The 27,948-nt window shown below is 37.9% G+C and overlaps 1 protein-coding gene and 1 long non-coding RNA gene across 2 annotated transcripts in view; one reads left to right on the top strand and one right to left on the bottom strand.

Moving 5' to 3' along the window:
- LOC130046480 (uncharacterized) overlaps nucleotides 1-20,406 on the bottom strand; it is a 51,383-nt gene extending 30,977 nt beyond the window's left edge. Inside the window, exons 1-5 of the mRNA XM_056147864.1 lie at nucleotides 20,333-20,406; nucleotides 3,133-3,192; nucleotides 2,275-2,343; nucleotides 1,859-1,916; nucleotides 380-430 (exon numbers count right to left, since the gene is read on the bottom strand). The gene's annotated coding sequence lies outside the window, so the exon portion shown is untranslated. The remainder of the gene's footprint in view (nucleotides 1-379; nucleotides 431-1,858; nucleotides 1,917-2,274; nucleotides 2,344-3,132; nucleotides 3,193-20,332) is intronic.
- On the top strand, nucleotides 7,185-7,863 carry LOC130049831 (uncharacterized). Its single transcript, XR_008798177.1, has 2 exons — nucleotides 7,185-7,431; nucleotides 7,526-7,863. It is a non-coding gene; the product is annotated as an uncharacterized LOC130049831 (long non-coding RNA).
- Nucleotides 20,407-27,948: the final 7,542 nt, after the last annotated feature.

Genomic DNA, 27,948 nt, shown 5'->3' with positions numbered 1-27,948 from the left:
GAAAGTATGAATGAGAATTTCTTGAAGCGATGTAAAGCAAACAAACAAAACAGTATCACTATCTGACAAGTTTGATTGTTTGATCCTTTAAATGAAATAATGCACCACAGGGGTGCAGGAGTCCTGAAATTTACAATGTCTGTCCCCCTTGTCCCAAGAATGCTTCATACAAAATTTGAAATTTTTGACAGATGACACACGATGATAGACGGAGAACAATCACAATAGGTCACCCGAGTGACTCAGGTGACCTAAAATAGCCAATATTATCAAGTTGTGACTAGACATTGATATCCTCCTTTAAACACTCCATGTCATTCATATTCAGAGTTACAAATACAAGTAAATTATCCATGGAATAAAGAAACTCTTATAATACCACTCTGCTTTTATCTTCCTTTTTCTCTTTCACACAGCTGTCCTGAGGATTCTGTTAAAAGTAATCTAAGTTGTTAATAATTCTATGATTCTATTATAGATTGTACAATTATAACTTAAGATAAATTTGAATTATTGTTAGTATACATACAATGTTTGTTTGAGTCAATGTGGAGTGCTATACAATGAAATTCCCTAATGTCAAGGGACATGACTCTGCCAAAATATTTTTACTTGACCTAAATATTTAACAAACTTGACCTGTGTAATTTGATAGATTGATATCCTGACCATTAATTCAAAATGTCCACATACAACTGAGACAACCAAAGGCTGAAGAGTCTAACAAGAGAGGTAGTGCCTGCTTTTTCACCAAACATCCACAATTAGAGGTAATTTGGGTATGACCTTAAAACGGAGGTCACGGTAGGCGTTAGTACGATAAAGAACCCTCACTACTATGACTTTAAAACGGAGGTCATGGTAGGCGTTAGCACGATAAAGAACCCTCACTACTATGACCTTAAAACGGAGGTCATGGTAGGCGTTAGCACGATAAAGAATCCTCACTACTATGACCTTAAAACGGAGGTCATGGTAGGCGTTAGTACGATAAAGAACCCTCACTACTATGACTTTAAAACGGAGGTCATGGTAGGCGTTAGTACGATAAAGAACCCTCACTACTATGACTTTAAAACGGAGGTCATGGTAGGTGTTAGTACGATAAAGAACCCTCACTACTATGACCTTAAAACGAAGGTCATGGTAGGCGTTAGTACGATAAAGAATCCTCTCTACTATGACTTTAAAACGGAGGTCATGGTAGGTGTTAATACGATAAAGAACCCTCACTACTATGACCTTAAAACGGAGGTCATGGTAGGTGTTAGCACGATAAAGAACCCTCACTACTATGACCTTAAAACGGAGGTCACAGTAGGCGTTAGCACAATAAAGAACCCTCACTACTATGACCTTAAATTTATGAAGTTTCGATAAGAGAAAACCATTCTTGAATGAGACAGAAAGTAATGTATGATCTTCAATATCTTATCTTATTTTCATTATTTCCAACTTACCTAACCTCTTTTAAGAAGATAGAAAGTATTGAACAAATTTCCATTAACAGCCCCCCCCCATGTGGCTAGATTGGAAAAGATCACATAGAATTTCTACCTGATATTGGCCTTGTGATAAGTAAAGAATTGAATTAGAAGTTGTGAATAGTTTACAGAAGACAGGTATGACAAACTTTAATCAAGAAAACTCGGATGTAAGCTCAAACCTATGTACACTGATATCATTAAAACTCAGCAGTGAGTTTAAACATATTGAACTTGTTCTGAGATCACAAAACTCAGCTGTGAGTTTAAACATGTTAAACCTGTTCTGAGATCACAAAACTCAGCTGTGAGTTTAAGCATGTTAAACTTGTTCTGAGATCATAATATTTTGATATCAATGTTACAACTGTTACCAGCGCCCGTTTTCTGTTCTTCTGTCTTTGTGATGCTGATATATCTAGCTGTTATCACCTGTGGAAACAAAAAACACACAGTTCATCATATACTAGTATGTGATACAGTTACTGTATTGAAACGTATTCAACAGAAAGAGTTACAATGCAAGAGCAGTCTTTGAAAAGTCTCAGGAGTCTGATGCCTGGGACCTGGTAAAGTTAGGAGAACGGATGTGAAACTTGCAAATTCACAAGTCCAGGCAGAAATTTACTTTCATTAAACTTTTTTCTGTGATGTTTCTATTTTTGTCCGATACAATCAATTCAAACGAACGATGGATACATCTGCCTGAAGTGTATGTGTTAAAACAATGCAAAGACTGCAATGGTTGACTGGGGAGAAAACAAGAGGCCTGTGAGCCACAATCACTCACCTGAGTTACCTTGGCCCTGCTCTTGTTCAGCTGTTCTTTGTTTTTCTTGCCCCAAATGTTACAACATAACTGAAATACAAGGTTAAAAGGTCAACAATCATGGTATGAAATGTAAGGTCTTGTCATAATGACCGATCATGGACTTACTGTTATTGAGAAGAATATTTTCCTATATATATTATCATCCAAAACTTTGATCCCTTGTGAACACTCACTGTCCACAGGGTTCTGGATTTGCGGGTACTGATTTGATCAAATTTGAATCTACACTACCTGGGTGTCCTTGCATATATCAACATGACAGTACTACACGGATCTCTGTTGTTCTTGACAAGAACGTTTTCAAAGATGTTTGTTATATACACTCAAGTAAAACTCCTATCTCCTAAAATATCCCACCCTGCCCTTGGAGGCTGTGATTTGAACAAAGTTGATGGTACCCATGTCACGAAGCCTTTATGCAAGTTTCAACTTTTTTGGCCCAACGGTTCTTGAGAAAATTTTCAAATGACTCCACCCTATTTTTCCATTTTCTTGATTATCTCCATTTTGAAGGGATCATGGCTCTTCCTTTGAACAACTTAATTCCCCTAAGGGCCTTCCTCCAAGGATCATTTGTACCAAGTTTAATTGACATTGACACAGCGGTTCTGGAGAAATTGAATAGGTGAAAACTGTGCATACGGATGGACAGACAGTGCACAAAAAGTGATCAGAATATCTCACTTGAGTTTCCAGCTCAGGTGAGCTAAAAATGTGAAACATTTACAGATACACTTGAGTTATCAGTTCTGGTGACGTCTAAATTGTTGTAAAATCATGATGTCTAAGAATTAATGATACAGCTGTTTATACTACCACATGTCAATCCTTTCTTCTCCCTTTATGATGCCATGCACTACATCTAAGTATTGTCACCTGTAGAAAAACAAGAAATGATATGATCCAAAATTCACTGTCAAGGAATTCACGTTACATCACTCAAAGCTTTGTGTCCAATTTTTCAAACTAAAGACATCACTATAAATGTTGTTGCAAACTGAAGATTGGTATCAGGATCATGTTAACTAGGCAGGCCGAGATAGTGACACTTGAAACAATTGAAATACAATTAAAATTAAATTCATTAACATAGAGTGATGTAACAGGGACACTGCAAGTTTAAATCAAATTTCTAAATAAGAGATCATATAAATATCTTTATTGTGACTTTCATTCTACTTCCTTTTAAAAACGAAAGGCCCACAGGCCTTATTGGTCACCTGAATACTAGTGAAAAAGTATCACTACTTCCATGGTCTATGCTATCTAGAAAAAATTCCCTGTTCTGAATATCTAAGCTAAATTCTAATGTTCAGCAACAGTATAAAACAAGATGTATTCTTAAAACTTCACTGTCCTCAAAAGTGCATACAGCAGCAATTTTTTTCTACCCATTGGTACTGGTACCGGTACCCATTCAATTGGGAAAAATAACGTCAAAATCAAACAAATTGGGAATTTTTTACCAATGTATCGGCAAATGATTTTAACTAAAAGAAAAGAAAAAAGAGAACAAAACAAGAAGTAGTCATCTCTTTACAAACTTTTTTACGGTAATATTTGCTGTTGTGAGACATAGGGAATAGTCGTAAGCTCGTTTTAGAATCGTCGTAGCTCTACAAAACATGCACACTGCCATGATCTGTACTTTCGATTTAATACAGGAAGTGAACATTTTAGTTAATTTGTACAACGTTTCAGACCAAGTAAATTACGATGTCAGCGGTCTATTTTTCGGCAAGTAAATTGGGAATTTTTAGTCTCAAAATTGGGAAAAAATCAATGGTTTTTGGCATTGGGAATGATACCGTTTATCGGTAGCAGTTTTATAAGGGGAAAAAAACCCGCTGTACACTGATGAAAGGCTTTAGATGATAAGTGTATTAACATTAAAACATCAAAATATATGACTAATTTGGACTCATCCTAAAGTCATAACCCTGGGTTGTGAAATTCACCATTTTTTGTACATCCTTTTCTGCTATTTCTATATAAGTACGGTATGCATTTAGATTTTATACAGTATCAGCAAACTTACACATAAATACTATATACTAAATTTGGCCCCATTCTGGGGGTCAAACCCCTTACTCGCCAGGGGAAAATCAAATTTACAAGTTTGGTAAAAGACTACCTGCTCTATCCATTTTGTTTCAATTTAGTATCAAAAGCACTAAAGTAAATGTTATTTAAGTGTTTTACACATAAACACTATATAACGAGTTTGGCCCTGCCATGAGGTCAGAATACCTACCCACGGGATCATGAAATTTACAATTTTGGTAGAGGACTTCTTGCTCTACATCAATATGCATTTAAGTTTTTCATACATGTGAGTGGTTCTTGAGGAGAAGATTTTTGAAAATTGGTCATTTTTGGGCAGTTTTTGCCCTTCCCCATAGGCCCCAGGAATCCTAAAATTTACAATTTATGTTCCCTTTCTTCCAAATATTTTTTCATACCAAATTTGAAAAGAATTGAACTGATAGTTATCAAGAAATTTTTTAAAATGTCTATTGTTCACACATTTAATAACTGACCATTTTGGTCCCACCCTCATACCAAAACCCCTATCCCTGGGATCATCAAATTTACAATTTTGGTAAAGAACTACCTTTTCTTTCTAAATATCTATTTACTTTCAATTTAGTACCATAGCATTAAAGAAGATGTCAATTAAGTGTTTTACACATAAACACTATACAAGAAGTTTGACCCCGCCCTGGGGTAAGAGCCCCTACCCCAGGGATCATGAAATTTACAATTTTGGTAGAGGCCTTCCTCCTCTACATCACTATGCATTTAGTTTTTCTCACATGTGTGTGGTCATTGGATTTAAAAGAGACAAAATTTAAAAGACATTCTGGTACATAAGAAACACAATAAGGCCAACATTAAAAATATGTTTGCCCTTCCCCAACCCACCATTTTCAGTCTGGGTAGGTATGTAGGTAAATTATTTTATTTTGTTTGAATATATTGCATTGGAAAAATAATTATAGAAACTTTTTTCTTGATTTACATTGTATAACTTTATGTATGTATGCTGCGTCTATGCTTTTATACAGTGCAGATACATATATTAGCATTAAGCTATTTTCTCCACTTCAAGCTGCAAGTAAGCTCTGCCTGCTTTAATTCTTGTTCATGAAGCATGTAATCTTTTTTCTGTACTAGTATACACCTTTCTATCTATCACTTCACATTTGTAGTATATGCACCCTCTGATCCTTAACACCCTATGTACATGTACACTACGGACAACGCTGGTCCCGTATTAGACCGCGCTCCCCCCGAGGTGTGTTAATCCTTCCTGTGTTATCCCTCCGCGGGATTTCATCACGGGGCAGATTTATACCGCCGCAGTGTGAAGTACCGTTATTTACCTGTTAGGACAAACTACCTGTACAATAGCTATTTTATTCGTCGGCAGAAAATGCGTATGGCTTGCTTATGGACAGCTATCTCGCATTACATACTGGTATTTTAAATAAATCATTTAAGAAAAAATAAGAAAATAAATTAGGGACCTATATTGGTCCCTACTAAAACCAGATATACTTGGGATTTAATTAACATATTTATACACCTCCAATTTTTTTAATTCTCAGGGAAAAAACACCAAAAAAACAAAAAAAAAACAACACCCCAGCATTTAATTTGTTTTTTATTAATAGTATTTTATGCTACATATAATGATAATGTATCTTGGATTAGGAGCTGTGTCCTAATAATTTTGACAATAAAAATATAATACAATGACCGTATATGAGTGCAAGATTAATATGTTCTGTCTGTTTTAATGGCGTTTGTGTAGACTTCGAGAATTGGTTCAAACATTTATTCATAACAAAATATTATTTTGTATGTTATAGGAATAAAAAAATGTAAGTTTTATATTATGCTAAAAGAAAAAATTTTGTTTTCCAACTTCAATCGAACTTCACTTATATATGTACACCTGTCGGGTCCGTGCTGCACGTGTTCTTAAAACAACACGCAGGGGAGAAGACCCTGTGTATATATGTTCAACGCGTTGCATACAGGATGTCAAAATTGTAAATGTCTCTAACAATTCCTTCGTCAAGTGCTGGTTTCCTCGCTTACAACTATTCCTTTTATTACGGTACATATGAATGTCAGCATCATCGAAATTACTCTCTAATTGCATGTTGAATCAAAATCCATCAAAATCCATCATACTTTGTAGAGTAAGGCCACACATATACGACAGGGGTGGCGTATACCCCAAAAGTGCGTTTTACTCGTTATCTACTTTGTGGTATTACATTACCTCCCTTAAAATATGCAATGCCTTTCTCTCACAATCTCTCTCTCTCTCTCTCTCTCTCTCTCTCTCTCTCTCTCTCTCTCTCTGATATTCAAAGCCCTAAAAATGTAATTAAAATTTGACAATTTGAAATTTGGATCGATTAAATATTTCATTTTAATTAGATTGATGCTTTATTGGTATTGAATACCAAGCGGTGTTCATGTGGCGTGTCTAATGTTGTCTTAGCAGTTTCACGGGTAGAGCGTGCGCTGATCGAGGTCTTGGGCGTTGAAGCAGACAGGAAGTGTTATGCAACAGTTATACACATACCCGAGACCGGTTTTTTTTCCACAGTCAGTAATGTTAAATATAGTATACTCTCTCTCTTCTAGACCATCGTAGAACACAAAATATAGTTCGTTAGAGTTTTATCGAATAAAAAATTAGGAACAATATAAAAGAGAATATAAGAGAGAGATATTTAATTGAAAATGTTAAAAAAAGACGAAACCTGTGTAAAATAAAGGTAATTTAGAGCGTTAACTGAAATGACGACAAGAAGAGTAAACTACATCCGTGGTGTGATTTGGTCGCGATCAGCGATGGAGAAACTGGTGTCGGTCTAGCTTACTAAGTTGAAAACGTTTGTTGATCACAGATTTCGAAAGAAATTCAAAGGATCTGAGAGAATTGATGGTGGATATGATGGGTCAAGTTAACGTTAAGCTCTTAAGTCAGCTTTTTGGAAAGAAACAACGGTATGTTCATCGTTAGGACTCGCGGTAAACGTAGCCATGCAGGAGACGATTCAAGACAGTAGGACAGATTTAGACAAAGTGCAGGTAGGTTGCGTCTTTTATTTACCTTCAGTGTGTGTAAAAGAAAATAAAAACGAACTGACGGAGTTTTTGTTCACTTGAGAAATTTCTGTTGTAGGATTTTAATGAAGACTCGCACCGGTACCCTGACATGAACATCTAAATTTTTCGAGCCTCGAAACCAGCCTCACTTACGATCATGGCGAGTCATAGCCGTGATGGAAGCAATGCCAGGAAACAACAGGTTAACTTATCATCATAAAGTAAATAGGCTTATAACTCTGTCTACATGTTTTCGCTTCCAATATCATAGAACTTTATAAAATCGCCATGCAGAAGTTGAAGACGGTATTTAAAACTGTATAAAATGAAACAACAGAATGATATGTTTAATGTTTCTCTTTTATAAATTGATGAAATTCTTGTTTGTTTACAAAATAAAATCTGTATAAATATCCTGCTGCGTTTGTTTCTGTTATGATATCATTGCAGTGGCGGATCCAGGTTTTACGAAGGGGGGTGGGGGTGAAAGTCAAGTATTAACCAAAATACTCAGCCATTTTGGGTGCCAATCTGGAATTTTACTCGCACTATTTCTATTATTTAAATTTGTGGCGAGAGTGAGGGGGGTGTCTAAATCCCCCACTGCATTGCATAAGCAAGAACCCAGGTGAAAATACAGGAACTGACTTTTGAAGCGGTGATTGTATTCATACGCAAGAACAAACTGATCACGTGACCAAATTCATGTCATACGAAATTGAACATCGATTTCATTAGTACTGTCATATAAGGAAGTGCATTGGCAAATGTAAATATAGCTATATGGACACCTATCTAATACTCTATTTCAAATTGTGAAAAAAATGGTTTTGAGAGAACATGTCTTCACACCACTTGTTCTAATCTAATATTTTGTATCTACATCTTTCGTATGCTGTGGGTCACGTTTATGGTCATATGATTAAAAATTGTCCTCACTTTATATGTTTTATCACTCTCAAATTTTATATAGTTTGCTGATGCTAGGCTTTCCTTTTCCTACTTTGATATTTGTGTTATACATATTTATGTTCCCCAAACAAAGTTTGGGAACATATTGTTTTTACTCTGTTTCTTATTATGTTCCCCAAACAAAGTTTGGGAACATATTGTTTTTACTCTGTTTCTTATTATTATTATTATTATTATTATTATTCTTTTTCTCCGGTACTTTTTTGTCCGGTAGTGTTCTCAGAAACTACAAAAGGGATCGATATGAAACTTTCCAGGATGATAGTATAGCGTTTGTAGATGTGCATAGTGATAGTCATTTTGTTTGCACGTGCATGCACGCGCGCGCACGTGCATTGCAATTTTGGTACAAAAAATGGAAAATCAGAATATTGAAGGAAGCGATATAAAACCTAAATAGGATGATAGTATATCATTTGTACATATGAAAAATAATAGTTATTTTGCCAGCACGCGCACTCATGCGCGTGCACGCGCATTACAAAATTTGTACGCTAACTTTGGAATCAGTCTAACTTTTTTGTTGTTCATTGAAATGGCTTGAAATTCATATCATAGGTAGATATTGAGACCCTTAACTGATTTACATGGTCAAAATTACTAATTTGCACGCGCATGCACGTGCGCTTCATTTTGATTGGATAATGCTAAAACGTTTGTAACTATCTTATTTATGAAGCGAATGAGATGATATTCACAGCATATGTAGACAATATGTGTATCTATATGTTGGTGTAACAAAAAATGCCAACGCACACGCGCATGTGCGTGCAACGTTTTTTAAATGTTCAATTTTTAAAGGCCGATAACGTTTTTGTTTTTCATCAAATTCTATTCATATTAGGGGTTTAGATGTATCTTGGTACTCCTTACAAATTGCTGTGGTTAGAATTACTGCTCAGCACGTGCATGCACGTGTGCTGATTTCTGATTGGACGATTTTAAAATCGCTATAACTTCCTTATATTTGGTGGAAACGTTATGAAATTCATACTGTGGGTATATGATACAAATGCCTGTTGAACGACATCAACAAAAATTCGGAATCATACACGCATGCGCGTGTATGCACGTGCAACGCTTTCTTTCATTTCTTGGTACTGAAATGACCATATTGAACGTACTACATGTAATTAAAGGCTAAAATAAAATGATTTTTTCCTATAGATTCACAAGGACATCACTTTTTAATTAGGGGAGGTTTGGGGAACATCTGTAACGGTCCCCGTTACAATTAGAACTAGTTATTATTATTATTATGTTCCCCAAACAAAGTTTGGGAACATATTGTTTTTACTCTGTTTCTTATTAGGGTCTTCCGTCTTCAGCGGAAGAACCTTCTATTATTCTATTGTTGATTTTTCACTTTTCTTATTATTATTATTAGGGTCTTCCGTCTTCAGCGGAAGAACCTTCTATTATTCTATTGTTGATTTTTCACTTTTCTTATTATTATTATTAAGGTCTTCCGTCTCCTGCGGAAGACCTTACTATTATTGTTCGTGTTCTTTTTCTTCATTATTATTATTATTATTAAGGTCTTCCGTCTCCTGCGGAAGACCTTACTATTATTGTTCGCGTTCTTCTTCTTCATTATTATTATTATTATTTTCCTTGGTAGTACACGCGTTTTTCTCAGCCATTTCTCGATCAATTTTCACGAAATTTTCAGGAAAGATGTCTTTTGGTGACGAGACTTTGCTTGCAAAATTTCGTGCTTGACGTCACTTCCGGTCAGGAGTTATCTCTCTTTTAGTGACTTTTTGAAGGGCCTTGTTGTCCACACATCTCCTCCGTCAGTTTTGAAGCTAGAGTCTTGAAATTTCTACACAAGATAGAGTAAACATTTTAGAAGATTTGTGGGGGATTCGATTTTACCGGAGGCGATTTGCCTAAACGCTCGCCTGGACCTGAAAAAATGGATGCCAAAATTTTTCGCCGATTTCGGCGATTTTTGACCTTTGATCTCCAATATCTTTTTTCTTGCAAATATTTTGTTAAGACATGTAGAACAAAAGTTGTGCACATTTACGAGATCTTTTCGAAAATATCAAGATTTAGGGGCTAGCCCCTTAAATTAGGGATCTAGAAGGGCTCAAAGTCTAGATCAAATATCTCAAAAATCGTTAATATTTTGGTATAAGTCAAAGAACAAAAAATGTTCATCTCAACAATCCAAATCTATTCATATAAAAATTTAGGTCATATGTTACGTAATAAGGGATTTTAAGGGCCAAAACCATAAATTTTTTACCCCTTGTATCTCGAAAACGACAAATATTTGGAAAAGCAATAAAGAACAAAAGTTGTTCAGAATGATGATCTGAACAATATGCATATTTCGTTTTTACCCTATGTAGCCCCGTTAGGGAGCTACAGTTTGGCCCCTAAAAATTACTTCTAGAAATAACTCGAGAACGGTAAAGAATTTCTAAATACTTGTTGAACAAAAAATGTTTGAAATGTCATGACCTTTCTTACGATATCAAGCAAAAGGGGCTGACCCTTTAAATGAGGGGCCCAGAAGGGTCCAAAGGTTTATGAGAATATCTCAGAAACTATTAATATTTTGTAATAAGTCATTGAAGCGGAAATGTTCATCTAAACGAGCTTGTTCTTATCAAATCAAAAAGTAGGTCATATGTTACGTAATAAGGGATTTTAAGGGCCAAAATCATAAATAATTGACGCCTCATATCTTGAAAACGACAAATATTTTGAAAAGCATTATTGAACAAAAGTGGTTCAGAATGATAATCTAAACAATATGTACATTTCGTTTTTTCCCTATGTGGCCCCATTAGGGAGCTACAGTTTGGCCCCTAAATATTTCTTGTAGAGATAACTCGAGAACGGTAAAGAATTTCTAAATACTTGTTGAGCAAAAAATGTTTAAAATGACAAGGCCTTTCTTACGATATCAAGCAAAACGGGCTGGCCCTTTAAATTAGGGGTTCAGAAGGGTCCAAATGTTTTTGAGAATATCTCAGAAACTATTAATATTTTATAATAAGTTGTAGAAGCGGAAATGTTCATCTCAACGAGCTTGATCTTATCAAATCAAAAAGTAGGTCATATGTTACGTAATTAGAGATTTTAAGGGCCAAAATCGTAAATATTTGACGCCTCATATCTTGACGACATATTTTTTGAAAAGCATTATTGAACAAAAGTTGTTCAATGTGTCATAACCTATCGATCAATATCAAAAAATGGGTCTGTGGGCCTCATGGCTCGCCTGTAGAGTCGATTTTTGTCGATATCAGTCGATTTCAAAAACTTGTAACTGGTAAATATTTTGTAAGGACATATTGAACAAAAGTTGTTCAGTTTATCGAGATCTATCGATTGATATCAAGAAATAGGCCTATGGTCCTAATGGCTCGCCTGTAGAGTCGATTTTTTGTCCATATCGGTCGATCTCAATAACTTTTTACAGGTAAATATTTTGTAAAGACATATAGAACTAAAGTTGTTGAGTCTATAGAGGGCTAACAAATGACATCAAGAAATAGGCCCGCGGGCCTTATGGCTCGCCAGGAGAGTCGAATTTCAAACGAATTTCACCGCAACTTTGCTTCAGAAGCTTATGATATGAAAAATTGATTATATCTAAAGTGTCTTAAAGTCGGAAACTAAATTGGGACTCATTTGTCTTTCTTTTTTTTTTTTAACTCCGAGTGCATCAACAAATCGGACGGAAGACCTACTCGTTGCTTGCAACGAGATCGTGTCTAGTTATTATTATTATTCTTTCTTTCTTCTTGGGACTTTTTTGTCCACGAGTGTTCTCAGAAACTACTCAAGGGATCAATATGAAACCTTTTTAGGATGATAGTATAGCATATGTAGATGTGCGGAACGAATGTCATTTTGTCTGAAAATGCATGCATGTGCATGCACGTGCATTGGATTTTTTGTTTAGAAACTTTAGAATCAGTTTAACTTTTTTATTTTTCAATGAAATCGTTTGCTATTTATATCCTAGGTATAACATGGGACCCTTAACTGTTTGGCATCGTCAAAATTTCAATTCTGCACGCGCATGCACGTGTGCTTCAATTTGATTGGATAATACAAAACCGTTTATAACATTCATGCCAATCAAGGAAATTTAATTATATTTACAGGATAGGTAGACATGTCAAATATCTACAGATCGATGTAATAAAAATTGCAAACGCGCATGCGCACGCACGTGTATTGTCTTTTGAAAGTTCAATTCTTTCAATGACCATAACTTTTTTGTTTTTTGTCAAAATCTTTTCAAACTTGTATTGTGTATGTATCTTGATATTCTTAACAAAAGTGTACAGTCATAATTACCATCCGGCACGTGCATGCACGTGTGCTAAATTGTGATTGGACGATTTTCAAATCGCCATAACTTTCTTATAAATGATGGAATCAATATGAAATTTATACTGTAGGTATATCTATCAAATGTCTATTGAATGACATCAACATTGATGCTGAGTCATACTCACGTGCCCGTGTATGCACGTGCATAGCTTTTCTTTCATTTTTCGGGTACTAAAATGGTCATAACTATTGAATTAAAAACTGAAATGAATTCAAATTTACCCTGAGGATCTATGATATGAATGTCTGTGAAATGGTGTCAACAAATTTTCCATTATCAAAATCGCGTGCGCGTGAATGCGCGTGCATTGTAATTTTTGACTTCTAAATTTAAGTATTGGTCTATAACATTTTGGGAGTGCAATGAATAGGTTTGAAAATTAGGTTGTAAGTATGTTTTGGGCCTCTCAATTTACTAATAGTCTCAAAATCACTTCCCTGCACGTGCATGCACGTGCGCTTAATTCTGATTGGACGATTTTGAAATCCCAATAACTTTCTCAAGAGTGAAGCGATCAATACCAAATTCATATAGTAAGTATATTGTTCAAATGTCTATTGAATAGCATCAACAAAATTGTTGTGTGGTACTCACGTGCACGTGTATGCACGTGCATTGATTTCGGTCTTTGTAGTTTTGAGTTGCCGTTAATTTCTCGTTTTTCATTGAACAGTTGTGAAGTAAGTATATTGTTCAAATGTCTATTGAATAGCATCAACAAAATTGCTGTGTGGTACTCACGCGCACGTGTATGCACGTGTATTGATTTCGGTCTTTGTAGTTTTGAGTTGCCGTTCATTTCTCGTTTTTCATTGAACAGTTGTGAAACTTCTCTTGTACTCATATTGTAAGACTTCTAATGTATCGAGATGGTCGAATGATTTATATGCACGTGCACAAAACTCTCAGATCTTTATAACTGATTTGAACTAGTATAAAATGGACTGAATGTTATAAGATAGTTATATATTCACATGCTCCACAGTTTGCAATAGTCAAAACCACTTGTACTGAAATAAATGTCACCACTTACTAAATGGGGGAATGTTTGGGGAACATGTGTAACGGTCCCCGTTACAATAAGTACTAGTTATTATTATTATTCTTTCTTTATTCTTGTCACCCTTTTATGTCCACGAGTGTTCTCAGAAACTACTTAAGGGATCAAGACGAAACCTTTTTAGGATGATAGAATACTCTTTGTAGATGTGCGGAACGAACATCATTTTGTCTGAAAATGCATGCATGTGCATTGGATTTTTTGTTTACAAACTTTGGAATGCGTCTAACTTTTTTATTTTTCAATGAAATCGTTTGATATTTATATTGCAGGAATAACTTGACACCCTTAACCGTTTGGCATCGTCAAAATTTCAATTCTGCACGCGCATGCACGTGTGCTTCAATTTGATTGGATAATACAAAACCGTTTATAACTTTCATGTAAATTAATACAATTTGATGATATATACAGGATAGGTAGACATGCCAAATATCTACAGATCGATGTAACAAAAATTGCAAACGCGCATGCGCATGCACGTGCATTGTCTTTTGAAGGTTCAATTAATTCAATGACCATAACTTTTTTGTTTTTTGTCAAAATCTTTTCAAACTTGTATTGTGTATGTATCTTGACATTCTCAACAAATGAGTACAGTCATATTAACTATCCGGCACATGCATGCACGTGTGCTAAATTGTGATTGGACGATTTTAAAATCGCCATAACTTTCTTATAAATGATGGAAACAATATGAAATTTATACTGTAAGTATATCTATCAAATGTCTATTGAATGACATCAACATTGATGCTGGGTCGTACTCACGTGCGCGTGTATGCACGTGCATAGCTTTTCTTTCATTTTTCGGATACTAAAATGGTCATAACTATTGAATTAAAAACTGAAATGAATTCAAATTTACCCTGAGGATCTATGATATGAATGCCTATGAAATGGTTCAACAAATTTTCCATAATCAAAATTGCATGCGCGTGAATGCGCATGCATTGTAATTTTTGACGTCTAAATTTAAGTATTGGTCTATAACATTTTTAGATTGCAATGAATACGTTTGAAATTTAGGTTTCAGGTATCTTTGGTACCTTTCAATTTATTATTAGGGTCAAAATCACCTTCCTGCACGTGCATGCACGTGCGCTTAATTCTGATTGGACGATTTTGAAATCCCAATAACTTTCTTATGAGTGAAGCAATCGATACCAAATTCATATAGTAAGTATATTGTTCAAATGTCTATTGAATAGCATCAACAAAATTGCTGTGTCTTACTCACGCACACGTGTATGCACGTGCATTGATTTCGGTGTTTGTAGTTTTGAGTTGCCGTTAATTTCTCGTTTTTCATTGAACAGTTGTGAAACTTCTCTTGTACTCATATAGTAAGATTTCTAATGTATCGAGATGGTCGAATTATTTATATGCACGTGTATGCACGTACGTGCACGTGCACTAAACTCTCAGATCTTTATAACTGATTTGTATTAGCATGAAATGGACTGAACGTTATAAAAGAGTTCTATATTCACATGTTTCACAGTTTGCAATTGTCAAAACCAGTTGTACTGAAATAAATGACACCACTTGCTAAATGGGGGAATGTTTGGGGAACATCTGTAACGGTCCCCGTTACAATAAGTACTAGTTATCTGTTGGGTTTACTGCTTAGTCTCGTTGTCTTTTTATATATCCAATTTACTGTTTCTCAAGAAAAATCATAATTAGTGCTGTTCTGAAATCACATATACTGTCCTTCAGTATGGGAATTACAAATACTGTCCTTTTGTACATAAAAATACTGTCCTTCAGTTAATCATAAAATAAAAATTCTAAGTCCCGGCAAACAGGAAGTTGATAAGCGACAGATTCGAAAATGTCTTACACAATACAGTTGGCCACACTGATGCTCTGTGCTAAATATCAGGGAGTTGCCCCATGTGGTTCTTGAGAAAAGTGTGACAGAAATGTTTTTGCTGTAAAAAATTCTAAGTCCCGGCAAACAGGAAGTTGATAAGCGACAGATTCGAAAATGTCTTACACAATACAGTTGGCCACACTGATGCTCTGTGCCAAATATCAGGGAGTTGCCCCATGTGGTTCTTCAGAAAACTGTGACAGAAATTTTTTGTGACGACGACGCCAGACGACGGATAGTGATCCCTATATGTCGCCACTGCGTGTAACGCAGGCGACACAACAAGAGGCCCATGGGCCACATCGCTCACCTGAGTCACCTTGGTCCATATCAGAAGATTTTCCATATCTATTTGCATGTAAAACCGTAGTCCCTATTATGGCCCAAACCTTCCCCTGGAGGCCATGGTTTTTGCAAACTTGAATCTACACTATGTCAGAAAGCTTTCATGTAATTGTGAACTTCTTTGGCCCAATGGTTCTTGAGAAGAAGATTTTTAAAGATTTTCCCTATATATTTGTATGTAAAACTTTGATCCCCTATTGTGGCCCCATCCTACCCCAGGGGGGGCATGATTTTAACAAACCTGAATCTGCACTATATCAGAAAGCTTTCATATAAATCTCAGCTTTTCTGGCTTAGTGGTTCTGGGAAGAAGATTTTTAAAGATTTTTCCTATATATTTGTATGTAAAACTTTGACCCCCTATTGTGGCCCCATCCGACCCCCAGGGGCCATGATCTTAACAATTTACAATCTGCACTATATCAGGAAGCTTTCATATAAACCTCAGCTTTTCTGGCTCAGTGGTTCTTGGGAAGAAGATTTTAAAAGATTTTTCCTATAAATTTGTATGTAAAACTTTGATGCCCCCCTTGAGGCCCCATCCAATCCCCGGGGTCCATGATTTTAACAAACTTGAATCTGCACTATAAAAAATAAAAAAAAAACAAAAAAACAACAAAAAAAACAAACAAAAAATAAAAACTTTGACCCCCTATTGTGGCCCCATCCAACCCCCGGGGCCATGATTTTAACAATTTAGAATCTGTACTATATCAGGAAGCTTTCATATAAATCTCAGCTTTTCTGGCTCAGTGGTTCTTGGGGAAAAGATTTTTAAAGATTTTTCCTATATATCTGTATGTAAAACTTTGACCCCCTATTGTGGCCCCATCTGACCCCCGGGGGCCATGATTTTAAAAATTTAGAATCTGTACTATATCAGGAAGCTTTCATATAAATCTCAGCTTTTCTGGCTCAGTGGTTCTTGGGGAAAAGATTTTTAAAGATTTTTCCTATATATTTGTATGTAAAACTTTGATCCCCCCTTGTGACCCCATCCTACTACCGGGGGCCATGATTTGAGCTAGAATTTGCAATATGTCAGGAAGCTTTCAGGCAAATTTCAGCTCTTCTGGCCCAGTGGTTTTTGAGAAGAAGATTTTTAAATGACCCCACCCTATTTTTGCATTTTTGTGATTATATCCCCTCTGAAAGGGACATGGCCCTTCATTTGTACAAACTTGAAAGCCCTTCACCCAAAGATGCTTTTGGCCATGTTTGGTTGAAATTGGCCCAGTGGTTCTGGAGAAGAAGTCGAAAATGTGAAAAGTTTAACAGACAGACGGACAGACATACAGACGGACGGACAGACAACGGACAAAAAGCGATCAGAAAAGCTCACTTGAGCTTTCAGCTCAGGTGAACTAAAAAGTATATGAATACAAGTGAAAGGGTATACGAATAGAAGTGGTCTGATAGATCAAGATTGAGAAATGTTGTCTACATGATAGACGAGGAGACTCAGGGACGTCCAGGTGTGTTGTCTACATGATAGACGGGGAGACTCAGGGACGTTCAGGTGTGTTGTCTACATGATAGACGAGGAGACTCAGGGATGTTCAGGTGTGTTGTCTACATGATAGACGGGGAGACTCAGGGACGCCCAGGTGTGCATGTTGTGTTCTTTAGTAGGGGAAAGTGTTGATATTTCAGACGGATGGATATTTTCGACAACCAATAAGAATCATTATGTCTACCTACGTGTTCTCAGTTTAAACTTATTTCCAAATTTGACATAGGCCTATTTACAAACTGGAAAACACCTTTAGAATGATACGGGCATGTGTAACTCATCTCTGATTGGCTGATTTAAATACATGACCTTGTAAAATATGTCAGCATCCATTTTGTTTCATCGACAAACTCAAATCCTGTTGAAACATTTTCAATCTGGTAGAAGTTGGATCTACCGATATCAGTCTGGACGAAAAACGCTAGACTGATGCCCTATTTCTAGTAAAATTTCTGTCGGGCTAGTAAATTTTTTGCTGCACTAGCCCGATCGGAATAGTATAAATTTTTCTTTAAAAAATGCATATATATATATAATTATATATATATACAGGACTTTATCAAAAATCTGTAAACACCTTGTATAATAACGTTATTTGATTGGCTGACTTTGCTTGCCAGTTTATCGAGTCCAAACTATTTCGTACCGGGTAATTTCATCTTTAATGTCAAACTCTAATACGCTGAAAAGAGATACGAAATGTCTCAGGTACGAATGAGAAACAGGGCTCGAAATTAACATATGTCCGTCAGTCTGTGACTGGTTAAAAGTCTGGCGGACTGACATTTGTTTTAGTCAGTCCGGTGGGACTGGTTAATTTTCTAAAGCATATACTTATGAAATCTTATACACACATTTGGCATGCTTCGATCTGTAGATATCAGACGAATCTGATTCGTAAATATAAATCCCACATTTAAGTGTTACAATATTGTCTGAGACATATTGAGTTAAATTTCATTTTGTTAACATTAACGAAATTAAATACGTTTAATTATTTCTGGAAAACTTTGTTAAACTGGTAAATTTTTCTGCGGACTGGTTGAAATTATACCCCATCAGTCCGGCTGGACTGGTGAAATAAAAAATTAGCTTCAAGCCCTGAGAAAGGTCTGGGTACGAATCGTATGTCACCTACACAGGTCGCTCTTCCGCTGTTGGCGAGTGGGAAAAACGAAGTGTGGAAGAAAGATACGAGTCAAAGAGAAAGCGTGGATTTGTTCAATCATGGACCTTAATCCGTCCATAGCTAAAATTTGACGATGAAAAAAAATACAATGTTGTGTAAGTATTGTGAAAAATGTAGGATGAGGAGGAGGAGACTGAAAATAAATTGCTTGAATCTGAAATTGACAGAAATTTAATATTATATGAGTGGGAGTATGACTGAAGTTTTTTTTATTTGTTTTTGTTTTTATTCTTACTATGCAAAAACATTTTTTTTTTTTTTGTAAGTTATATTTGCTTTAATAAACTGTTTTTATTTTGGACTAGTGATTTTTTTTCGGGCTGGTAAATTTTACATTCAACTAGCCCAACCGGACTAGTACGTAGCTTGGAAAGTTTTTGACCTAGACTGCGATATGAAATCCTAAACAAAATCAAAATCACTACCACATATGAATTGACATAATGTGCAAAATTGCCGCCTGGGGGTTTGAGACCCAGAAGGGAGGGAATTCTTTTTGCTTTGATAACTTATACCATGGCCATTGGCATTGTTTATGTGGATTCAAGCTTTTGATGCATACTGGAAATTACATGCACGAACTATTTTACAAAACCAAATCCTGAAATCGGGTGAAAGGTATGACCCTCTGGGTCATAAAAAGTATTGGGGTTACTGGTAGAAAAATCTTTTCCTGGTGTAACCCGCCTTAATCGGGTTAGTTGACAACTTAAAAATGAAGGTGCCATGTCACGACGAGCGTTGGTACAATAAAGAACCCTTACTGCTATGACCCTGAGTGCTCAAGACTCCAAGTTACAAAGCGAACGCTCCACCACAGAGCTACCGCGACCGGTATAAAGTATAAACTGACGGCTATGACCCTGAGCGCTAAGCATAGAACACTCCACCAGAGCTACCGCGACCGGTATAAAGCATAAACTGACGGCTATGACCCTGAGCGCTAAGCATAGGTCTAAATTTGTGGTACTTCACCTACAGCTGGTGACATCACAACATGGGTGAAAATTCTGGACAGGACGTAAAACAATCATCAGTATGCACGAGATGACCTTGGGAAGCAATGATGAACAGAGTATTTGGTAAATAAATATTGTTTGAATTGAACCTGATCAAAACTCTGAACATCACATGATATGTGTAGGTGTCACAGGTGCTTGTTTCAGAAACGTCTCGTGTTATAGTATAGTGTGCCAGGTTCAAATGAAACAAGTGACTGTGGTAGCTGTTCTCGCTCAAACGGTATCAAGATCGAAATATGAAGAAAAGGAAGTCAGTTTTTCATACGTTTTACCCAGCACATGTCACAATATAAAGGCAGGGGAAGAGTAAAAAAAATCTTGGATTAACTTTTTTTTTTATGGTAGCGCGCACTTGTTTGCGGCCGCCATTTTGGAAAATCATAAACTCATACTTTTGCTATGGCGCTTTAAGCCTGCGTGTCCTACCCCCGGACAAATCTCGACACCAATAACAGAATATAAACTTTATAACTATCCTCCTGACAAGTACACTGACTACCGTATACTGAATTATAATAAAACACGCCGTACTAGCCTTACCTTCTTATCCGGTTACCCGCCGAAATGTCCGTTGCTATGCACCCGAACTACCCTCGGACACTATCGTTATGCCCTATGATAAAGTCCGATGGAGGTAAGATTTAATACATCCCGAACCCGATCTCAATTTGTCGCACAAAATACCCCATAATTGTATAGTACCGTTTAAGTATTTCACAAGATGATTTTGATGCAAAACATGAAATCAGTCCCTAAAATTTTAGATCTTCTAAGCTATTCAAAATATACATTGATGGGATATTTTATTTGAAAATGAAAACAAAATTAAGAAACAATTTTTCATTTTATTTATTGATTCACCAAACATATGTTGGCATACAATCACGTTACACAATATGAGATATATAAAGACAATAAACTAAATACTAACAGTTCATTTACATATATGTAAATATAAGTATATATATTTGACATGTACCTGTGATATTTATGTATACAATTTAGTATTGCATATTACATATATGTATACGTAATTATATAGCACGTTACCTTTGGTGCGCAATTCAAAAAATTCATGTAAAAATTATTTTGACTTGGATACTCACTTTGAGATACAATCATTTAGATAGATCCGCCACTGTATTTTCAACTATCAAAATTACAATGGCGGATCCAAAGGGTTGTTCTGGGAGTTGGAACACCCCCCCCCCCCCCCCCCCTCCCCTTTTCAGAAATGTTTGCTTAACTTGAAAAAGTGGGAAAATAGCGCATTTTGAGGGAGGACCCCAGTGGTGGATTATAAGGTGGTGGGGGGGGGGGTCAGAACACCCCCCACCCTGCTCTTCGTGTTTTTCTTTTCTTCTTCTTTTGTTTTGATAACTATATGACTGATTGAATGATATTAGGCTATCTAACGTCCCGCTCGAGAATATTTCATTCATATGGAGACGTCACCATTGTCGGGGAAAGGCTGCAAAATTTAGGCTTACGCTCGGCGCTTACGGCCTTTGAGCAGGGAGGGATCTTAATTTTCGTGCCCCGCCTGCAGTGAGACGGAACCTTGGTTTTTGCGGTCTCATCATAAAGACTGCCCCATTTAGTCGCCTCTTACGACAAGCAAGCTGTACGGAGAACCTATTCTAACCCAGATATAAATATAAGGAAGCAACACGAATTTAAATATAAAATGCATTAACAATGTTTTTACAATTTTCCAGGTGGAGGCCACCGGGACCCCCCTGATAGGAGGGGGTAACACCTCCATACCCCATCCCCCCCTTCGGGCCTCAACCCCTCCTACAGAAAAGTCTAGATCCGCCACTGGACCCCCTTTGAAAATTAAAAATTAATGGTAGAACACCCCCCTTAAAAAATTAATTAGATAAATATTAGATAGATATCTGATTATATTATTTTTCATGATTGCGATGAAAATGTTTTGAATACGTTATTAAAACATTTAAAAAAAAAAATTGAAACGTTTTTAAATGATTTATCATATATTCTCAATAGCCTATATGTTTTGTCATACTCCAAATAAACCATAGAAATGTTTTATCATACTCTCAATAACCATAAAAAATGTTTACCATACTCCCAATAAACCATAAAAACGTTTTATCATACTCCCAATAACCATAAAAAATGTTTACCATACTCCCAATAAACCATAAAAATGTTTTATCATACTCCAAATAAACCATAAAAATGTTTTATCATACTCCCAATAACCATAAAAAATGTTTACCATACTCCCAATAAACCATAAAAATGTTTTATCATACTCCAAATAAACCATAAAAATGTTTTATCATACTCCAAATAAACCATAAAAATGTTTTACCATACTCCCAATAAATAATGAAGAAAATGTTTTGTCATACTCCCAATAAACCATAAAAATATTTTATCATACTCCGAATAAACAATAGAAATGAATTGAAAAGGGTTCGTGTTAGATGGGACAGCATGCATATCGAGGAAGTTCAGAGAAAAAAATATGTATGTCACCCTACAAACTGTGGTAGGTGTGGAAATGTTACAGGACGCCCACGTGACTAGTGTCCCTACAAACTGTGGTAGGTGTGGAAATGTTACAGGACGCCCACGTGACTAGTGTCCCTACAAACTGTGGCAGGTGTGGACATGTTAAAGCATGTCACAAAGCAAACATAGCTGAAGTAGAATGAAGCTCCAGTGAATGAAGTGGAGATGAGTTCCAGTGACGGAAGTGAATGAAGTGGACAAGAGTTCCAGTGACGGAAGTGAATGAAGTGGACAAGAGTTCCAGTGACGGAAGTGAATGAAGTGAACAGGAGTTCCAGTGACGGAAGTTGAATGAAGTGAACAGGAGTTCCAGTGACGGAAGTGAATGAAGTGGACAGGGGTTCCAGTGACGGAAGTGAATGACGTGGACACGAGTTCCAGTGACGGAAGTGAATGAAGTGAACAGGAGTTTCAGTGACGGAAGTGAATGACGTGGACAGAAGTTCCAGTGACGGAAGTGAATGAAGTGAAAAGTAGTTCCAGTGACGGAAGTGAATGACGTGGACAGGAGTTCCAGTGACGGAAGTGAATGATGTGGACAGAAGTTCCAGTGACGGAAGTGAATGAAGTGAAAAGTAGTTCCAGTGACGGAAGTGAATGATGTGGACAGAAGTTCCAGTGACGGAAGTGAATGATGTGGACAGGAGTTCCAGTGGCGGAAGTGAATGATGTGGACAGGAGTTCCAGTGACGGAAGTGAATAAAGTGAACAGGAGTTCCATTGACGGAAAGAAATCACGTACACAGAAGTTCGAGTGAGGAAAGTGAATGACGTGGACACGAGTTCCAGTGACGGAAGTGAATGAAGTTGACATGAGTTCCAGTGACGGAAGTCAATGACGTGGACAGGAGTTCCAGTGATGGAAGTGAATGAAGTGGACAGGAGTTCCAGTGACGGAAGTGAATGAAGTTGACATGAGTTCCAGTGACGGAAGTGAATGAAATTGACATGAGTTCCAGTGACGGAAGTGAATGACGTGGACAGGAGTTCCAGTGACGGAACTGAATGACGTGGACAGGAGTTCCAGTGACGGAAGTGAATGACGTGGACAATCTAATTTAAATTGTTTGTATAGCGAGTATGCGAGCGGAGGCAACATCTAATTTTAATTAGATTGAGTGAGGGAAGTAAATGAAGTAAACAGGAGTTTCAGTGACGGAAGTGAATAAAGTGGAGATGAGTTCCAGTGGCGGAAGTGAATGACGTGGACAGGAGTCCCAGTAACGAAAGTGAATGACGTGGAAATGAGTTCCAGTGATGGAAGTGAATGACGTGGACAAGAGTACCAGAAACGGAAGTGAATGACGTGGACAAGAGTTCCAGTGACGGAAGTGTATGACGTGGACAGGAATTCCAGTGACGGAAGTGAATGAAGTGGACACGAGTTCCAGTGACGGAAGTGAATGAAGTGGACAGGGGTTCCAGTGACGGAAGTGAATGACGTGGACACGAGTTCCAGTGACGGAAGTGAATGACGTGGACACAAGTTCCAGTGACGGAACTGAATGAAGTGGACAGGAGTTTCAGTGACGGAAGTGAATGACGTGGACAGAAGTTCCAGTGACGGAAGTGAATGAAGTGAAAAGTAGTTCCAGTGACGGAAGTGAATGATGTGGACAGAAGTTCCAGTGACGGAACTGAATGATGTGGACAGGAGTTCCAGTGACGAAAATTAATGACGTGGACAGGAGTTCCAGTGACGGAAGTGAATGAAGTTGACATGAGTTTCAGTGACGGAAGTTAATGACGTTGACAGGAGTTCCAATGACGGAAGTGAATGACGTGGACAGGAGTTCCAGTGACGGAAGTGAATGACGTGGACAATCTAATTTAAATTGTTTGTGTAGCGAGTATGCGAGCGGAGGCAACATCTAATTTTAATTAGATTGAGTGAGAGAAGTAAATGAAGTAAACAGGAGTTTCAGTGACGGAAGTGTATAAAGTGGAGATGAGTTCCAGTGGCGGAAGTGAATGACGTGGACAGGAGATTCAGTGACGAAAGTGAATGAAGTGGACAGGAGCTCCAGTGACAGAATTAAGTGAACAGGAGTTTCAGTGACGGAAGTGAATAAAGTGGAGATGAGTTCCAGTGACGGAAGTGAATGACGTGGACAGTAGTTCTATTGACGGATTAGTTAATGAAGTGGACAGGAGTTCCAGTGATGGAAGTGAATGAAGTGGACAGGAGTTCCAGTGACAGAAGTGAATGACGTTGACAGGAGTTCCAGTGACGGAAGTGAATGACGTGGACAGGAGTTTTAGTGACGGAAGTGAATCAAATGGACAGGAATTCCAGTGACGGAAGTGAAGGAAGTGGACAGGAGTTTAAGTGACGGAAGTGAATAAAGTGGACAGGAGCTCCAGTGACAAAATTAAGTGAACATGAGTTCCAGTGACGGAAGTGAATGACGTGAACAGGAGTACCAGTAACGGAAGTGAATGAAGTGGACAGGAGTTCAAGTGATGGAAGTGAATGAAGTGGATATGAGTTCCAGTGACGGAAGTGAATGAAGTGGACAGGAGTTCCAGTGACGGAAGTGAATGAAGTTGACATGAGTTCCATTGACAGAAGTGAATGTCGTGGATAGGAGTTCCAGTAACGAAAGTCAATGACGTGGATAGGAGTTCCAGTGACGGAAGTGAATGACGTGGACACGAGTTCCAGTGACGGAAGTGAATGACATGGACAGGAGTTCCAGTGACAGATGTGAATGACGTGGATAATCTAATTTAAATTGTTTGTGTAGCGAGTATGCGAGCGGAGGCAACATCTAATTTTAATTAGATTGAGTGAGGGAAGTAAATGAAATAAACAGGAGTTTCAGTGACGGAAGTGAATAAAGTGGAGATGAGTTCCAGTGGCGGAAGTGAATGACGTGGACAATCTAATTTAAATTGTTTGTGTAGCGAGTATGCGAGCGGAGGCAACATCGAATTTTAATTAGATTGAGTGAGGGAAGTAAATGAAGTAAACAGGAGTTTCAGTGACGGAAGTGAATAAAGTGGAGATGAGTTCCAGTGGCGGAAGTGAATGACGTGGACAGGAGATTCAGTGACGGAAGTGAATAAAGTGGACAGGAGCTCCAGTGACAGAATTAAGTGAACAGGAGTTTCAGTGATGAAAGTGAATAAAGTGGAGATGAGTTCCAGTGACGGAAGTGAATGACGTGAAGAGGAGTACCAGTAACGGAAGTGAATGACGTGGACAGGAGTTCCAGTGACGGAAGTGAATGAAGTGGACACAAGTTCCAGTGACGAAAGTGAATGACGTGCACATAAGTTCCAGTGACGGAAGTGAATGAAGTAGACAGGAGTTCCAGTGACAGAAATGAATAAAGTGGACACGATTTCCAGTGACGGAAGTGAATGAAATGGACACGAGTTCCAGTGACGGAAGTGAATGAAGTAGAGAGGAGTTCCAGTGACAGAAGTGAATGAAGTGAACAGGAGTTCCAGTGACGGAAGTGAATGAAGTAGACAGGAGTTCCAGTGACGGAAGTGAATGAAGTGGACAGGAGTTCCACTGACAGAAATGAATAAAGTGGACAAGATTTCCAGTGACGGAAGTGAATGAAGTGGACACGAGTTCCAGTGACGGAAGTGAATGAAGTAGACAGGAGTTCCAGTGACAGAAGTGAATGACGTGGACAGGAGTTCCAGTGACGGAAGTGAACAGTAGTTATAGTGACGGAAGTGAATGAAGTGGACATGACTTCCAGTGACGAAAGTGAATGACGTGCACATAAGTTCCAGTGACGGAAGTGAAGGAAGTGGACACGAGTTCCAGTGACGGAAGCGAATGACGTGGACACAAATTCCAGTGACGGAAGTGAATGAAGTGAATGCCTTGGACACAAGTTCCAGTGACGGAAGTGAATGAAGTGGACAGGAGTTTCAGTGACGTAAGTGAATGAAGTGGACACGAGTTTCAGTGACGGAAGTGAATGAAGTGGACAGTAGTTTCAGTGATGGAAGTGAATGAAGTGGACAGGAGTTCCAGTGACGGAAGTGAATGACTTGGACACAAGTTCCAGTGACGGAAGTGAATGAAGTAGACAGGAGTTCCAGTGACGGAAGTCAATGAAGTGGACACGAGTTCCAGTGACGGAAGTGAATGAAGTAGACAGGAGTTCCAGTGACAGAAATGAATAAAGTGGACACGATTTCCAGTGACGGAAGTGAATGAAATGGACACGAGTTCCAGTGACGGAAGTGATTGAAGTAGAGAGGAGTTCCAGTGACAGAAGTGAATGAAGTGAACAGGAGTTCCAGTGACGGAAGTGAATGAAGTAGACAGGAGTTCCAGTGACGGAAGTGAATGAAGTGGACAGGAGTTCCACTGACAGAAATGAATAAAGTGGACAAGATTTCCAGTGACGGAAGTGAATGAAGTGGACACGAGTTCCAGTGACGGAAGTGAATGAAGTAGACAGGAGTTCCAGTGACAGAAGTGAATGAAGTGAACAGGAGTTCCAGTGACGGAAGTGAATGACGTGGACAGGAGTTCCAGTGACAGAAGTGAATGAAGTGAACACGAGTTCCAGTGACGGAAGTGAATGAAGTGGACACGAGTTCCAGTGACGGAAGTTAATGAAGTAGACAGGAGTTTCAGTGAGAGAAATGAATAAAGTGGACACGATTTCCAGTGACGGAAGTGAATGAAGTGGACACAAGTTCCAGTGACGGAAGGGAATGAAGTAGACAGGATGTTCCAGTGACAGAAGTGAATGAAGTGAACAGGAGTTCCAGTGACGGAAGTGAATGAAGTGGGCAGGAGTTCCAGTGACGGAAGTGAATGAGATAGACAGGAGTTCCAGTGACGGAAGTGAATGACGTGGACACAAGTTCCAGTGATGGAAGTGAATGAAGTGGACAGGAGTTTAAGTGACGGAAGTGAATGAAGTAGACAGGAGTTCCAGTGACGGAAGTGAATGAAGTGGACAAGAGTTCCAGTGACAGCAGTGAATGAAGTGAACAGTATTTACAGTGACGGAAGTGAATGAAGTGGACATGAGTTCCAGTGGCGGAAGTGAATGCAGTACACAGGAGTTTGAGTGATGGAAATAAATGAAGTGAACAGTAGTTCCAGTGGTGGATGTAAATGACGTGGACAGGGGTTCCAGTGACGGAAGTGAATGAAGTGGACACGAGTTCCAGTGACGGAAGTGAATGAAGTGGACACGAGTTCCAGTGACGGAAGTGAATGACGTAGACACGAGTTCCAGTGACGGAAGTGAATGACGTGGACAGGAGTTACAGTGACGGAAGTGAATGAATTGGACAGTATTTCCAGTGATGAAAGTGAATGAAGTGGGCAGGAGTTACATTGACGGAAGTGAATGAAGAATACATCGTGTCATGTATGACTGGTTTAAACTATATCAATACAAAAGTCATTATACGATAAACTATATATCAATATTCTATAAAATCAGGAGATTAAATTGTTTACAAATCTGACGCTTGCAGTGTCTCTCTCTATCTCGCTCTCATTTGTCAGAACGGGTGACCTCCAAGTTCATTGCGCATCGGAAATTACGAAGAGGAATGACTGTCAGGAAGACACTAATTCAGGAATGGACATTTTCTGCTCATTTGACGGGTTTACT

This window comes from Ostrea edulis, chromosome 8 (assembly GCF_947568905.1).
Source record: "Ostrea edulis chromosome 8, xbOstEdul1.1, whole genome shotgun sequence".
Taxonomy (NCBI): Eukaryota; Metazoa; Mollusca; class Bivalvia; order Ostreida; family Ostreidae; genus Ostrea; species Ostrea edulis.
Note: the sequence above shows the minus strand (reverse complement) of the source record. Positions and strands in the feature narration are given on the sequence as shown.